Here is an 18,158-nt window from a genome sequence, read left to right as displayed (position 1 = left end):
GGTGTGTTATACCTTTGGGTAGGGGTGCAGAACTGCAAAGAGCATTTTTTATTATCATGTGAGGTTTATCTTGCTGAACATACAGGATTGCTGTGTACCTGTTAGTCTATCAAGGCAAGTAGTCTGTCTGCGTAGCTCCCACCTGTGGACATATCCAGATGGTAGCTAGAGGTTAGCCTATTATACTTTGTCTGTGCACCACACCAGTCTTTTCAGCACTGGCACATTGGCATTGTCACAGTTGGTTGTTAGCAGTACATGGCTACATCCTGTGATATTTCTGTGTTGTACTCCTACATAAGGGCATACTTGTGGGACTCCTTCCAAAGCTATTTGCAGAGTGTGTAACAGCAGTAATGCTGATATGCCTGTGTGTTTCTGCCTCTGCCAGGCCTCAGATACTCTCAGGTATGCATTTGAACAGCCTCAGAAAAAGGTACATATACGTTAGATACACCTGCAATATATCACAGACATATTGCAGTTGAGACTATCTTGGGAATCAGAGCATATGTATACCTACACCTTTTCTGACGTGCAAGCAGTGTCTACTCTCACCTATTGAGATTATTCATTATGTGTGATTCCACACTTGTCTGCCTAAAGTTAGTACTTTCCAGAGTGATTCAGTGGGGCACAGCTAACATTTGTTTACAAATCAGGGACATCCCTATAAAGCAGTCACAGTGGGGTGTTTGCCCTCTGCCCTAGTCAACTTTGCCAGCATTTATCCTGGTCTGATAATGTGTGATGTTTGTAAAGTGCTACTGTAACATTATTCCCTGCTTGGATGGCTGGTTCTCTTTTCACAGTCATGTTATGCAATTCCACAACAACTGCTGGTAAAGACCCACAGAACAGGATTTGTGTTATACCATTCCTAATTTCCATTTACATTCCCTCATTGTAATGCATGATATATTTATGTCAGCACGAAGTTATTTGTATATCTGCTGTGGCTTAGTGGTAATTCATGCAGTCTACTGTGTCAATGGTCTGGGGTTCGAGACTGGCAGAGGTCTTTTCTTTTGCTGCTGAGCAGAACAAGGGCCCTTCCATAGAGTGACTAAGGCACATTTAAGCAGTTGTAAGTGGGTTTGCGTGGGTTTGCACGATGCTTAGCGATGCTTAGCTAAGCGCACACATGCGCACACTTGCTTAAACCCACTTACTACCGCTTAAAAGTGCTTACTCCCGCTAACCCCTATGCCAATTTCTTTTAAAGAAAAGAAAATGGGGAGATAGGAAAGTGGTGAAAAAGGGGGCACAAAGAGGAACAGACAGTAGGTAAACAAGTTCGGGATGTGCAGGATGGGTGTAGGGAAGGTCCATAGCTGCCCATTTCTTTACCAGCAACAGCTGTGCATATGCAATAAATTTGGAGTGAAATTTGAAACCTTCCACCCCTGGGAGAGGGGTGAGGACAACAAAGTATGTTGTATTGCCAATTATAATTATCAGTTTACATGTCCAGTGGACATGTGTGTAAAATGGGCAGCTATGTATGGGGCATAATTTTTTGTGGGTACAGATTGCCCTTTTTTTTTTGCAGGTGAGAGTGGAAAGTGAGGTAGAGGAAGTAGGTATGTTCGGGGAGGTAGGTGTGGGAGGTAAACAGACAAGACAGATAAGATACATACAGGGGCGGTGTATGACACATGGGGTGGGTGAACACAATTGACGGGGAAGGATGTTTGGAAATCGCAAGCCCATGAGCCCACAGATGGTAACAGTGGAACTGAGATCCCCACCCATGGGCAGTCACCACTGCACCTTCACAGCCCCAAGGGTGGCTGTGCTGGGGGCTGCATAGGACGGGCAGGCATAGGGGATCAGCGACTGAATGCTGGATCTCCCTACGCACCACAGCCTGGACCCTTCGAAAGGTGACAGGTGGCCCTTCTCCGCCCATGCTTGCACGGGGGGATGAGCCCCATCCCCTGCAGCGCTTCCACCCAAAGGTGACACAGGACCATTGGAGGAGGGAAGCCCGGGCTGGGCACTGGACCTGCTGGTGCCAGGTGCACTCACCAGCTGAGGAGGGACAGGTGGGTCCACTGGGACCGGCCTTCCCATACGTTCTGTGATTAGGTGTGTTTAATTACAACATAAACAACAGCATTCCAGATTAGTTATAACAGCATGCAGTAATATTCCCATTAACCCAACACACCACGGTTCCAACAGATGAACAGTAAGCATAACACATGCATATATTGAATGACAGTGGATATTCCAACAGCATGCAGGGATGTTTGGTAGCAACAGGCCACCATGATTGTGGGGTTTGAACAGGGCACATGCATCAACGTGAATGCAAATATTTATAGAACAATAGGACATATGTCCCAACAAATATTTAAGATTACACATACCCAGTGAGGTGTGGAATTGCATGGTTTATGCACATACAGTAAGGTGTAGAAAAAAACCTCGATTAACATCTTATAATTACTTTTACTCTACACTACATTCCTAGTGACTGTAGGTGTATATCCCCTACATGTATAATTACACTTGCCACCATGCACTAGGTTGTGTAATGGGTTTAGCTAGTTCAATATATGCCTGACCTATATCTGACATACTAACTGTCCAAGATATAGATGTTACTGCTACATATTCCTTGATTACATTTATATTTCTTTATCTGCATATCTGGATGTTTTCACATGACATTTTCACTTCTATTTGTATAGAACCCTGCATTTCTTGACACACACTCACATTTCTGGGGAACATATTAACATGCTACTCGTGTGCCAGATTTACTTATGCATGTCAGCCATTAACTGACTGTTGAGGACTGTATATATGCTTCACAGCTACTAGCACTTCCATCAGCCACTTTATATGGGACTGCACAACTCTGGGTTGCCAGCACTTTTTAAAATAGTACTATTTGTATAATGCAAGGGTACAACAACATTTCACAGTAAGTGACACAGACACACTCCGGGTTTTAGACCTTTATTAATGACATTACACACTTTTCCACAGGTGCACTCCTTTATTTGTTATAACGGTGCATATGGAAGACATATTCAAGACATATTATACCTTTATTAATAGGTTAGAACACTCTTTTTCAGGCTCACTCACTTATTTTATATGACAGTACCTGCAGAGATATTATTCCAGACATATGTTACCTTTCTTAATGGGTTACTACACTCTTTTTCTGGCTCTCTGACTTTTTTATCTGACAGTACATGCATAGGTGTTATTCAGGCCATTTATTGCTGTATTATTGGACTACAACACTTTATTTCATGCTCTCTCCCCTATTTTTTATAACAATACATGCATAATAATCACTAACCTGCCTGGTGGCGCAGCCTTAGCAGCCTATCTGCATAGGCTTGTTGATTCGCAGCATGGTCACCTGCAGCTGTAAAGTAAATTAAGGGATATTGAAACACACCTATCCATTATACAGAATCAATTATCAATTCCTACATACTGCATTCCATGGCTACCTACTCAGTTGTGGGGCATCCTGCATCCCACAGGCCTCCTGTATCTATTGGTTCAGGTGGTTCTGCTTCCATCTCTTCAGGTCTGCATGGTGGTGATGGACCTGCTCGCCAGTCCGTGGAACACCTGTGACACTGGTGAGGTCATGAGCTAACCGGTTCCAAGCCTCTGCCTTGTACTCCATCCCTTGGAACTGGCCCTGCATGAGTCTTGACTCATGACGGTGGACAAGGAGCCAAACCATGTATTTCGACTCCTCGATGCCCCAACATTGCGCTCGTAAGCATGTACCCTCTCCTGCACCAGCCATTCTAACTGCAGATGTGAGCTACAATCAGTTATGGCGAGTATTCCTGCCTATGGTGCTTAAATATGCCACATTTCCCGCACTTTTTTGTGATTGGCCATTTTTGAAAATTCTCGGATGACTGCAGACCTGCTTAGTAATGGTTAATCTACTATTACTAAGTATATGTATGTTAACAGTGGCTGTTTCTCCTAAGTTGTCATGGCTTAGTGGTTCTGTGCTTTGATTAGGCTGCACAGAGTCCTGGGTTTGAACCTTGTCATTCATTTTATTTTCATACTGTCCAGACAGGCTAGGGGGTGTGGCTGCATTTAAGCAACTTTGCTCTACGTTGCTCCACGTTGCCCTACAGTACGCTAGTTGGCGCGGTGCGCACATCCGCAAACAGATTGTGCTGGTTAAAGAGCTATTTCGCTATGGGCACCTCTATTGCGCTGGGTAAAGCGCTATTAAACTATGGGCACCTCTATTGCACTGGGTAAAGCACTATTAAACTATGGGCAACTCTATTGCGCTGGGTAAAGCGCTGTTAAACTATGGGCAACTCTATTGCGCTGGGTAAAGCGCTGCTTAACTGCAAGCAATTATGTATCAGGATCCTTTAAAAATTTAATATTTTGTTCACTGATACATTGGCCATTTCACTGCTTTTTACTGATATTTTAATCATATGTGTCAGGTATTATTCCATGTACTGATTTAAAAAATAAATAAGAAGGGGAGTGATGGGGCTCGAACCGTGAATGCCTCTTCTTTGTGCGAATGCTCTACCATTACGCTATTGCTATTTGGTGTGATTTGCATAAACATTCTTTCTTATGCTCTTCCATGTCGGAATTGCTAACTACAGCTAAGCAATGGGCAGACCCGCGCACGCACGCATAAATACGGGCAGCTATTTCAGGAATTTAAAAAAATTAAAATTAATTTTTTACTTTTCAAAACTGTGATGAGGGTTTACAATGTCAGGGAGTGTGGTGTTTGGTGCTAGGACATTTGAGCGGACTCGCTCTTGTGTGCTTTCATTTTCCTTTTACAAACCTTGCAGGGGCATGGCCGTTTAGACTGCTTGGCAGTCGGACACGCCCCCTGCTTTCCTACCCGGTCTGTGTAAGACTTACGGTTGAGTCAGCATGCCCTCATGAATATTCATGGCACGCTAACGTTATACCGTTCAACTGCAGCCTCCGAGTAAGATTTATTAAGTCTTACACAGAGGATTCGTGAATCCGGGGTATGTTTAAAACTAAACTAGCCTCTTGGTACTACAAAACAGTTAAATTTGCAACCAACCAGCCTGATAAAAACATACCACTGCTTGTATTAAAACAATTAAATTGGCTTGAACTCCCAAACCAGCTAAGATACTCACAACTAATCATTGCCCACAACCTACTGTACTCTTGAGACAAATGTCCAGCATTACAAAATATTCTGCTGTACTATTTCCCCTACTAGAGACCTTAACTTTAGCAATAAATGCTTACCATGTATCAATAAGACATTCAACACTGCTGGAGACTCTCGCTCTCTATTCCCATTATGTGTCAAAACTCTGGAATGGAATCACCACACAGTTAAAACAGACTGAAAAGTTAAATAGTTTCAAAACTTTACTTGCTTTGCTGTATTCTTCCTGCTTACCTGAATAGCTTTACTCAGAGCACGTCTCTCCAACTCTTACAGCTGCATTGCTTCCCAATCTTTTATACCTAATAACTCCTCCTCATAGTGCACTAATTTCCTAAACTCTTACTTTTCTTCCTCCTCTCACACCCGACACTAACTAGAATTCCTCCTCTTTCTATTTATCTTCCTGCTCATTTCCATAATTTCTCCTTTCATATCTTTCTTACCAATGTTTAAGCTACATTACTACTTGTCTATCTGTAAGTCATCACTAACCTCAAAAACACCCCATTTAATCTTTTCTCTGCAGCCACCATGCTATAAAAGCATTATCTGTTAACAGTTATTGTATTTTATTATTCTATTCAATAATTATTCAATTTATGTTATCTCTCTCTTGTTTTTTTTTTGTTAAAATACTATGTTCATGTAAGAAATATTTAAAATCATGTACATTTATTTATTTTTTATTTATTTTATTTTACATTTGTTAACTGGGAGAGTCTGACTGGATTTTGGTCCATTTTCAGCAGAGACCCAGGGGGAAAAAAGCTCCAGAAATACATACAAAGTAACTTTGACAATTAGATACTTTCGTACAAGAACACATATTTACCCTGCAATTATAAATGTGCATCATGTGTAACTTAAATGTGGAGCTTTTCTCCCCAAGCCTCTGCTGAAAATGGGTTTTACCCAGTTGGAATTTTCCTGGCCAACAAAGACAAATAAATAATAAATTATAATAATTAATGTCAGGAAAGGTAGTATAAGAGAGATGTTGCAGCATTATACTAAATAACTTTGGAATAGAAATTAGGATTTGGTAAAGATGTGGACAGACTGGGTAGAAGAGTTACAAGAGGTCCAACAGAAAATTTAAAGGAATAACAAAAGCTAGTAAAAGAGGTAAAGTTGAAAATGAATATCTTGGATAAGCATGATGATTTTATGACAAATATCATTCAAATAAAGTCCCCTGAGAACACCACAGCCTGTCAGAGATTGTTAACTTTGACATTAAGACAACTTAAGGGGGATAGACTGATATTCCAATTAATTGATTCGAACAGTAGAATAGAAATGACTGGGACTCCAAAAATGTTGAATATTTTTGCTAAAAACTACCAAAAATTGTATACAACAAAATTCTTGACAGTTGGGGGACTTGAGGTATCAAATTTGTTTGAAGAGGTGAGGCCGCATAAGCTGGCCTTAGAAGAGGCTGAGATAATCATGGTGCAATTTGGCAAAAAGGAGACAAGGGAGATATTTACATTACAGGTATGTGAAAAGACACCAGGTCTGGACAGCTTGTCTAAGGATTTTTTAATTGAATAAGGAAAATGTATGTTTTATGATATATTTCACAAAGGTATTCCACATAGCTGGATGAAAGTTGTGATTAACATAACTTACAAAGAGGGGATGGATCCAGTCATACAGACTTCATATAGATTCATATCCATTTGAAATTCTGATTACAAATATTTCATGTCAGTAGTGACAAATAGTTTGATGAGGATAATGTTGTGGCTGATGCATACAGTGGGTTTACAAAAGGTAGACTGATAGTGGAAAACACTTTTAAAACATTATTTCTCATACAACATGTGGAAAGCAAGGGGAATCAGTTAGCTATATTTTCTTTAGATGCTGAAAGGACTTCAACAGGGTCATTTGGGAATATCTGTTTCAAGTTGTTGCAAGGCTGGATCATTCTGGAATTTTACTGAGCTGCTCAAAACATTTATTGGGGATCAATGTCCAGGCAAAGTTTAATAGTTTCTTTTCTAGGCCCCATCAGCTATACAGAGGTATCACAAAGAGATGCCCAATTCGCCTCTTATTATTGTCAATGTATATTAAGCTATTATCACAGGCCTTACATAGTTCTGAATTTGAAGGCTATACTTGGTATGATTAAACCATTAAACTATCACTTTTCACAGATGACTTGATGGTGTATCTTGCATATACAGATCGGACCATGCCAAAACCATTTGTATTATTAGAGAACTTTGGGGTACTTTCTGGTTATATGATAAACATATGCAAGATGCATGTCATTTGTGTGAATAATAGCCCTTCTAGGGCATTACAGAAGTGCTATTTGAGCATCTGGAATGGAAAGTGTATTAAATATATGGATATTAAAAAAAGTGCCCACACTAAACAAAGCATTGAGATCTCACATGAGGGGTGATGGCTAAATTAAAGAAGTTTGTATGAGGATGGAAAATGCGTTATTGCTGCCACTATGCTTCTATTATTTCAGTTGCTGCCTGCAGAACCTCTATTAGGATTCATGGAAAAGGTTAAGAGGATACTCATTCAATATTGTTGGCAAAAAGCTAAACACAGGGTTGCCTGAGAGAAGTAATTGCTTCTCAAAGAGTCGGGTATTCTTTCTGCCAGACCTCAGGATGCATTGGAAGACCACACAAATAAGGATGTTATGTAAATGTTATTACTCAGACTATACAATGGTATGAAAAGATATGCTCAATAAGAAAATATACTTCTCTTTGATAACATGAAAAGAGATTCTGGATAGACAAGATAAACTGGATCATTTTAAAGAAATGGAGAAGTGGGTTCCCCAGTTCAAAGTTAAATATTAAATAACCTAGAGTTGCTGAAGCCAATCAGAGCCAGGCTGGAGAGTAGGTATCAGGAGGTTTAAAGATTGACAGATAGGAAGCTGAAGTTATTGTTGTAGGATGAGTTAATATTGTAAGGTGAGTTTATGATATAACAGTTATTTGTAGAAATATAAGCTGCTTTTAAAAGTGATTTAATTTATGGGACTTAAAGCCCATGTACATTTTTTAAACCGGTCAGAGAAGCTGTGGAACGAAGCAGGTTTGGTATGTTTCTTGAAGCTATACGCAAGGTGACTGGGCTTTGAAAGGTTTAATAAACAACTTTTACAAGATTGGAATGGAATCAATGTTTGTAGATGACAGGGGGATCTAAGGCAGTTGGAAAGATGATAATGATATTTAGCTGCCTGAAGAAAAATGGAAGCATATTTGGTTAAAATATGCAACCAAATCTTAGTGCTGTAGAATTTTCACATGGAAATGCCCGTGCAGGTATTTTTACACACTCAGTAGGTTACATGACATCCCCACTTACTGTTGGAAACATCATATTGTAGAAGCAAATGGCATATGAGAGCATTATTTTTTTTTTGTAATTGGTGGAAACTGGACCAATTTAAAATGGGCCTAGGAAAATAGGAACATTTTTTAAGGAGATTTGGGAAGAGAAAGTGGCAAGTGTATTTAGATATCAGGCTATACTTTTTTGGGGGCTGCTTTGACAGAAGATTTATATGGACATTGATGGACTTGTGTGTTTGAATATTGCAAAAAAAGCAATGACTAGACAGTAGAAGCAAGTAGCCTCCCATGGTGTCAAGAGTTATAGATATGATGAAGGAGGTGTACGATATGAAATGGAGAAGGCTGGATGAAGGAATAGGCCAAATCACAAGGCAACATGGATGCCCAGGTTGCTGTGTTTAGGGAAGATATGATATTTATGATAAAAATTGCTAAAAATGAAGGTATGTATTTTAGTAAACCTTGGTAAAAGGGAAATGATTTCCAGTTGATGGCTTTACTGAAGAAATAAGAGTAATAATTCAGAATGTGAATCTCAGTATCAGAATTAATCTTTGTAAAGAACTCCTTCAAGATTGACCACAGTATCATATGCATATAAAATATATTTGTTAGAAATGTTGGAGATAAACCACTTTTATGAATGTTTATAAGTGAGATGAGTACACAGCTGTAAAACTTTAAGTAATTATGTGATCTATTGTTTGTAAATGGTATTAATATGAGTTATGGAGAGTCCAGATTGAAACATACCATTTTTTTCATAATAAAGATGTTAACTGTTAAAAAAAGAAATGTTGCGTGTGCTTAAACTACACAACTAGAAGATTAGCTATTAGAGTATTTTTATAATCATATTTTTAAATTATTAGTGTTTTACATTACAGTGGTAGTCTAGTGGTGACTGGAAATATGTGTCTTTTAATATGCAAAAGAAAGACTGTATTTTCAAGTATGTGATATATATTACAAAGACAGATGTGCAATAAACATTGACTGCTTTGTCTGTGAAATTGTTAGCTTGCTTTAAAGACTACCCTGACAAGAGAGAAGGCCATCTTAGCATCTGACCAGTTATATAGTCCATATGTGATACTATGATCAATACTTTCTAAAGCAGTGCATCTAAGTTACAGGTGTCCCAGTTACAGTTTTGTATACTTCAGGCATGCAACATTTAGCTATGAATTGTAGTGCAGCAAGTCTGCATTTGTTTTATAGAGCAGATTAGCTCACTCTTTCTGTCTTTTATTGTGTCTATAAAATGTTAATGACTCCACTTATGAAAAACAGAATATGAAATCCCATTATACTGACTTATTCATTTACAGAGTTCCATTTTCCTGATATTTTATTTTGCCTTTGCCTTCAGCATATGGCATGATTTAGTAGAAGTCCTTACCTTTTTCAGTGGTTTCACAAAATGTGTCAATAGCCACTTAACTCCAGTATCCTAATGAGTCCTTCATCTTAACCAGCCATTGAAACATATCCAGTTCATCATATTGTTTCTATTCCTTGAAAACTCTCTTCTCACTTGCTATGTCATGCTTTTATAAAACCCACTGTAGCAGATCTCAAAGATTCAACTTATTATGTTGCATGGTCAGTAAATAATGTTATCTATATTACTTTCACTTACCAGATATCCAGTGTTACTCATGCAGTACTGAAAAACAGTGAGACAGGCTAGTTCATGATTAAGTAACTGCTGCTAATACTTATTATTAATGCTAAATGGTACTGTATTATTTGAGATAACATGTCATGCTTCGGGTAACACAGGTGGTGGATAAGGAAGATAGTATGACAAAAGTAATATGAAGACTGTGTGATGAATAATGATACTACATTAATACATGTAGTACATTACTGTTGGTTATGCTGACATTTTAATATTTTATATGCAGGCTATACAACATGGATAACTACATCACAATTATGCAGCATGTTCATACTGCAGGACAATACAATTAGGATGACCAGTATCATGACTGAGTAACCTTATGGTACCAGAGTAGTGACAGAATGCTAGACTGTGTTTATTAAATGTACATTATTTTCACTGCATGCAGTTAGCTCTTCAAACTTATGGTATAATATGCCATTTTAGAAGGATAGTGATACTAAAAAATTGAAATAAATCATGTTTTTTGTCCTTATTTCTTACCCAGTACTGAAGCTCAACGGTGGTGGTGCTGCAGTAGCATTGTCGCCTCACAGTAAGATGCTGTCCAGTTCGATTCTCAGCTAGAGTGTCTTCTGCGTGGAGACATGCGTGAATGGGTGTACCTTCGTTGAAGGTTGTGAGTCAGGCCTGGCAAGGCCAGTACGTAAAAATCAACTGCCAATCATTAGCGGACCGTAGTTCCACTGTGGCGACCCCTAACCGGGAAAAGCTGAAAGACACAAACAAACAAACAAACTGAAGCCTCAACATTACTTTAACATGCTATTATTGTTTTCTAATTTATTAAACTCAAAAATGGTCTGACAGGAACTGCCATACTGCTTTTAAGGATTTTGCCTTCCTGCTGTCATTTTATTGGGAGAGTGTGTACTGAAATGCTTATGATTTGGCATCTCCACTGGCTCACAATAACTATGCCATGATTTACTAGTTTTCTGACTATCACAATAACTATCTTTTTGAATGATTCTGTTTCCTCTGATTTTGTTGATGCTAATCTCGGACACATCATGTTAAGAAGGATTTGAATGTTAGATTTGCAAAAGTTCTGGAAGTAATCTTTTCCATCTCAAATTGCACTTTCTAGTAACAATTTCTAGACTTCAGCAGAGTTGATTGTTGCCATACAGTCTAATTTTGTTGATTTTTTAGCTAGAATTTGGATCTATAATGTGGTCAACCCTCCCTGCTCATTTACTTGCTTTGACCAAAGTCTTCCTACATAAAGTAAAACATGTTGAGCTGAATATTTGATAATAATGTGCAGTTTTGTGGAAATGGTGATTGGATAGAATACAAAAGCAAATACAAACAGAAAACCAAGAGATGGCTATAGAAATATTCTAATATATAAGCACACTTTCACTCGACATTGTATACTAGAAATCCAGTGTTGAGGCAGAAAATGTAAATGCACAGCTATGCTATAGGTGAGTGGCACTCATGGGGTTGAATTAAAGGGAAAGGATGTCAATTATGATAAGAAAATCTACATGTACAGTAGATTCTCCCTTATCTGGCCTCCTTTTAACCAGCCTTCAAATTTTTGCCATAGCTATAGCAACAAAAAGCAGAGAAGAACACACTTTTGCCTCCTTTGGGCACTTCTGAACATCTCGGGTTATCATTTTAATCTTAAAATGTTAAAATATGAAAAAAACGAACTTATACTGCAAGTTTGTTTTTGACCTAAAAATGCTTTCTGATTTTCTGACCTATAAATGCTATTTTATATGCTTTTTCTGATTAACCAGCCATTTGTTTATCCAGCTTAAGGTCCGGTCCCAGCGAGACTGGATAAGAGGAAATCTACTGTAGGTAGAGCGCCTGTCTTCAGGTATAACTGAATGTTAAGTTTGAAACATCTGCTTTTGTTAGGTTCAGAAGTGTAAATCCAGACCACACTATCTGTCTGAGGTGCATTGTTAGTCAGGTTTCAGAATACAAGAACAAAAAGCCCATGTTTTTACTGAAAGCCATTCTGCAAACATGTTGAGGCATAAAGCTAATGGAATCATTTTTAATTTATGTTTTCTTTGTATATGACTCTTTTGCTTATGGATTAAAGGGAAGGAACACATTTTTTTGTAAAAATGGTATTTGAGTAGAGTTGTTCTTTAAGCTCTAAATTCAGTGTCTGCTTTCCTCTTGGAGTGTTAATTGGACTGCAGATGAGAAAATAGCTTGCTGCTCAGGGTCTGGGAGCTCATATCTATGAATTCTGCCTGTGAATGTTTTTTTCTTTTGTAAATGTTGAATGCAAATAAAACCCAGAGGAAGATAGATTACAGATATCTTTGTTGAGAGAGATGGTGGTAGAATCAGCTAGCTATTAGAGAAGGCATTTCATATTTCATTTGTCTGTTTACAGGGTTTTATTTTGCATTTATTTTCCTAACAATATATTTGTCTGTATATTTAAATTTTACACTGGATTGCCTAATTTAAATATGTAAAGATTTTCATAACTCATTTTTAAAAGTTAATGGCTGGTTACTTATTCACGTATTTAAGGATAACTGTAATAAACAGGTGAACTATGCCTGCTGGCATCCACCTTTTGAAGATGAATATTTAGCTATAGTGACCATAATTTAATAGTACAGTTGTCAGTTGTGACCTTGATATACCAGAGTACTATGGAAGGGGTAGTATCACTGAAAAATATATTATCAGCCCCCTCCTGGAAAACACTGAGTTTGTGTGTGTGTGTGTGTGTGTGTGTGTGTGTGTGTGTGTGTGTGTGTGTGTGTGTGTGTGTGTGTGTGAATGCAAAGTGGTTTAAGGCAAATACGATTATGTTGTTAAAAAAAAGAACTGAAAAAATGGACTCAGAGTGATGTGCATGAATTCTTGGGAAAATGCTTTCTTTGCTAGTGTGGGTCATATTCCAAGGCAGCAGGGTCCGTTTCTCATCGAGCTTTGAGCACAAGCACTTTTATGTAAGGAACATGGCTTGCAAAGCTTTGCTTGACATATTAGTTGGTGTCAGTAGTGCAGATTTAAAGCCTGGACATGGACACATGGCCTCCTTGATCTGTATCAGCTTGGGTTCAGGACAAGTGATAGTACTAAAGCTACTATTGCTATGGTGGCTAACAATCTCATAGTGGATAGCGTTCAGTTTTGCATTCATTATTTGTCCTTGTTGGCGTTCTGCTGCATCTAAAATTGTTGACCATGACATCTTGAATGACTGATTGCTTACTGTGATTTTACTGCTGCAGTCATCGGTTGGGTTGCCTTTTAATTTTCAGGGTATATGCAGAGGATAATCTCAGGTATTAATATTTTCTTGAGACCTTATGTAAAAAGTGGAGGGCTAAAGGGCTCCAGCTTGGAGTGAACCCTCTGTTGTTCAGTGAATACATGCTGCCACTGGCAGAAGGTATTGAAAGAGAATCTCATGGTACAGCTTGGAGTGGACCCTCTGCTGTTCAGTGAATACATGCTGCCACTGGCAGAAGGTACTGAAGGATAATTTTGTGGTACAGTCCTTATTCTGATGACACTCGAGTATATCTCTTTTTCCTTCAGCAACATATGTCAGTCATTGACTCAACTGAGGGCAGTTTGGATAACATTTTAGCATGACAATGCTAATTGTTTGATGCTCCAGCCAGCTAAGATCAAATCTATGAATATTCTTGCCACCATAAGGTTTTCCACAGCTCCAGACCGTGCAACTTAATATATTTCATGAGGGGCTTGTTTCCAAGGTGCAGAATCTGACAGTGAGTTTTGACAGTCAGTTGACACTTAAGTACCAGGTGACAACTGCTGTTTGAGCCTCTTATTGGCATCTAAAGACCATCAGCAAAATCATTGTTTGAATCCTCCAGAGGAGCTTGCATATGGTTATGCATGTTTTAATATCTTCACGTATGGATTGCTGCAACTCTGTCTACTAAGGGTGGGATGTTTGGGCCTCAAATGTCTTCAGCAAGTGCTGAACACCATAGTGTATTTGTTATGCAGTTCTTCTGGATTGTTCAAATTACTCATATTACTGCGATATTGCTGATTACACTGACTTCAGCTGTTTTTGGGGATCACTTACAAGGTATGATAATATATCTTTGGCTACACAATAAGGGACTTTAAAAGTTTCTAGTCCCCTATCAATTGTCATTCTCTCTGCTCAGCTGATATACAGCTGTTAGTCATTTCTAGGCCATGTCTAAGATGTTCCAGTTTGTATTCTTTTTCATTCCAGGTGTTTGTTGGGTGAACCATTTCTAAGTTTTTCAATAGGTCCCTACAGACATATTTCTTGTTACCTACACAAGCTAGTTGTTAATTTTAAACCATTTGACTTTAATTGAAGTTAAAGCCTACAACAGAAAAGGAAAAGCAGATAGTATATAACAGAAGCATATAATTGTTCAGTTGTAATCTATTTGTATGAAGACATTAATTTTATAAACAATGCAATATTTTCCTGATAGTTACTTCCATAATGGTAAAGTTATTTTCAAAGCCTGCTAATATGTACCCAATTTCTTCAAATAGTCATTTGTATATGCTAATGGGCATACATTCTGATTTTTCTTGTTTTGTGTATGTTTAAGTAAACTTTTATGAGAACAACTGTCAATCTTTTTTTTCGGGTTATTCACAAATGATTTATACAATTGCAGCTAATATTTAGTCCATTTAATTAACCACACTGCAGCACATTTGGACCAGTAGATAAGATAGTAGCAACTACATACTGCTTCTTTACTTAGTGTTAATTTGGCATATGTGATTTGGACAGTACCAGGACATTTACCCTTTGTACTATATATTTTTGAAGAGCAACATTCCGGTTTGCAATTTCTGACGCTTCTAGCAGTTTCCACAACATCACACAGCCAGTGTTATTCATCACAGTCATAGCTCAGTCTGTGTTTATATAGCACATTCTAATTATTCAGTTGTATTGTACATTTGATAGAAGATAGTTTTATAATTCTTCGTACCTCGTAATTGTCCAGATTTTTGCATGAATGCTAAGATTTTTGCCATATATTTTTGGTCTGTTCCTCATAAAACTAGTGGTTTTCTGGCAAATCCCTAAAGACTGAAGCCACTAAATAATGAAATCCCTTAATAATAGCATACATTTGAGTTTCAGACCTCATATCCTTCTCTTATTCTAGCAACTTTCTAAGTTTATAAGAGCAATTTTTTAAAATCAGTCCCTATTTTGGGGGCTTTGTCCCCAAGTATTTTAGGCTTTGTTCAGATTTCTTGTGTAAGAGGTTGCGAGGTGTGCCATTTTCTCCTGACTATATAGTGAATGCATTCCTTTATACGTCTCTTTTTTCTCCCCATTCTTTTTGCTTTATATAGGTCATGATGCAACACAACGTATAGGGAGGGACTGTTTACTTTCAACCAGTTTTTAAACTTAGCTTAGTTCTTTTGGCATCTTTATAGAATTCTGCTGTTTAACAACAGTGTTTTCTCCTGTAAAGACTTTCCTGACATGACAAAGGAATTCACAAAGTCATATGACTTCTTATTTTTAAACAAGTGGCCTTGTTGCTAATGATTTCCATCACATCTATAAAATGCTTTACCACTGGCTTGCTCTTTTATAAAATCATTTTTGTTTTGTTACGCACTGTTGCATCACTTTTTCGTATCAGTGCAATTCTACTATATACTTTTACTACATGCTGAGGTAACTAAAACACATTTCTGTGAGCTGTTTCCATGCTTGACATATTTAAAATGTTTACTCCGATGTGAAGTCATTTTCAGATAACTTTCTCTGAATAATTAAGGACTTACTCAACAGACCAGTCTATCTTATAATATCCGTTACAAGGTTTTTTCATAACTTGCTTAATTTCCTCAGTTCAGTAACATATTGATGACAGACTTATTAGCTTTCTTTCTTTCTGAAGAATTCCACAAGCTTTGTACTTTTACTTCCTTAGAAACTGTTCCCCATCCCAAGCAAAATCTGAGACATTTGTGGTTATCGACTGGTTTGAGGTCGGAGGAGAAAATGTAAGACCTGGATTTATTTCTTTTGTTGTCTCTATCAATGCAGTTCCCTTTTGACAAAGTCTAAAACTGGAAACTGAATATTACAGCCGATAGAAATGCTGGGTCCATTTATTTTAGATGCCATTTAACTTTTCTTATGTGTAAACTTGTAAGAATCATAGAAACCACAGGATTCGTGTTGATTTGCTGAAGGTAGTTTCAGTGAACAGAAACAAATCTAAAACTGTTCACTGAGACTACCTTTGGAGAACATTACATTTTTTTTTTGCTGGGGGTATCCCCCATGTAGGGGATACCCCCCAAAGCGAGGTTGCACACAGTGGGAAAAAAAAGCAAACCAAATGGCATGTTCCCAAATTATGAACCCTAGGATCCTGAGAGATATTCTTTTTCAAAAGTCTGAGAGACTGGTTGGAGAAGCTCAGGAAAGTTTCCAGAGATCTACCTTCTCTTGAATAAGAAAAGCCTTTTCCTGAGAAGTGTCTAGATGGCAGTCCAAAAACACAATCCTGCAATGAAGTCAAGGAGGATTTTTGAACATTTTTCTGGAATTCCAGATTGGTAAGAAGAGTTAAAACTCATGCTAAGGATTCTTGACACTTGGGAAAAGACTCTGCAAAGAAAAGTAAGTTGTTTAAATAAGAAAAATGTGAATGCCATTCAGACTGCAATGAGCTATCACTGGAGCTAGACACTTTGTAAGCATCCTTGGAGCTGTAAATAACCCAAACAGTAATGCAAAGGACTGATACAGAGAATCTGAGAAATGTCCTCATGCCTGTGGCTGTGGGAATGTGATGATAAACATCCTTTAGATCTAATGTTTCCATGAGACACAGAGGAAGAATGAGAAGTAATGGAAATTAAAAGGTCAGCATTTTAAATGTTGGAACTTTCACATCAAGCTTGAGAAAGGTAATATCTAGAACTGGTCTCCAAGCACGTCCTTTCTTTGGACAAGAAACTTTCTGGAATTTAAGCCTTTGCCCCTTTAATCTATAGGCCCTGATTCTATGACTCCTGGGCTGAGCAGGTTTGAAGATCCCAAGGTAAAAAAAACTGGTTTGAATTCCCATGAAAGGGGGTATTTGTATCCAGTGCCAAATGTATCCCCCATGAACTGCTTTAAGCATCCAAGAGTCCAAAACAATTTGTTTCTACAAGGGAGTATAAAATCTATATCTGGAATAGATTTAGAGAGAGCGAGAGAGAGAGAGAGAGAGAGAGTGGGGGAGGGGGCAGGAAGAGTGGGATGAGGGATCCAATGCTGGCCTAGTCATTCTGAAACATTAGACTGACTGGTTTTTGGAAAGGATCTTTTTTTCTTGTTGTTCATTTCCAGCTCTCTCTCTCCCTTCTTTCTTCTTCATTTGTAAGGGGGTAGCAAGGATTGCTTGTGCTGCTTTTTAAGGGGAAAAAAGGATTTTGGAGATTTGTAAAGGGGACTTGAAAAATCTGAGACACTCCATGAATTAGCTTCCCTCATCAAATTGTTTGAAGACCCGAGGAGCAGAAAGGCCAAGCAAAATTGCTTATTTAAAGCAGAATTCAAAATTTCAGTCTATATTTCATCAGCAAGTGTTTTCTTACATACGAAGGCATATCTTCTCAAAACAGTAGCAGTGGCCCTAGACACAGTTTTTGCATAATCATACACGCTCTTTAAAGCATGTTTAGATACCTGACAAAGATTAGAAACTGTAGGATCGAGAAATAAACTACCTTCTGAAGGAAGTGTGGCAGGATATTACTTCTGTCCGCTCAAACCAGAATAAACTTCCACATATGTGCCAGATAGTTAAGAATTTTGTAAGCTAAAGGGGAAAAAGAAAAAAAATCTGTTCCGTACTTTGCCTTCTTCATCCACAGGGGAAGGATTGGTACTGATTAGCAGTTTTTTACCATATGGCAAAGAAATAGA

The sequence above is a fragment of the Protopterus annectens genome, chromosome 3.part0 (genome assembly GCF_019279795.1).
Source record: "Protopterus annectens isolate FY-2018-M chromosome 3.part0, PAN1.0, whole genome shotgun sequence".
NCBI lineage: Eukaryota > Metazoa > Chordata > Ceratodontiformes > Protopteridae > Protopterus > Protopterus annectens.
Note: the sequence above shows the minus strand (reverse complement) of the source record.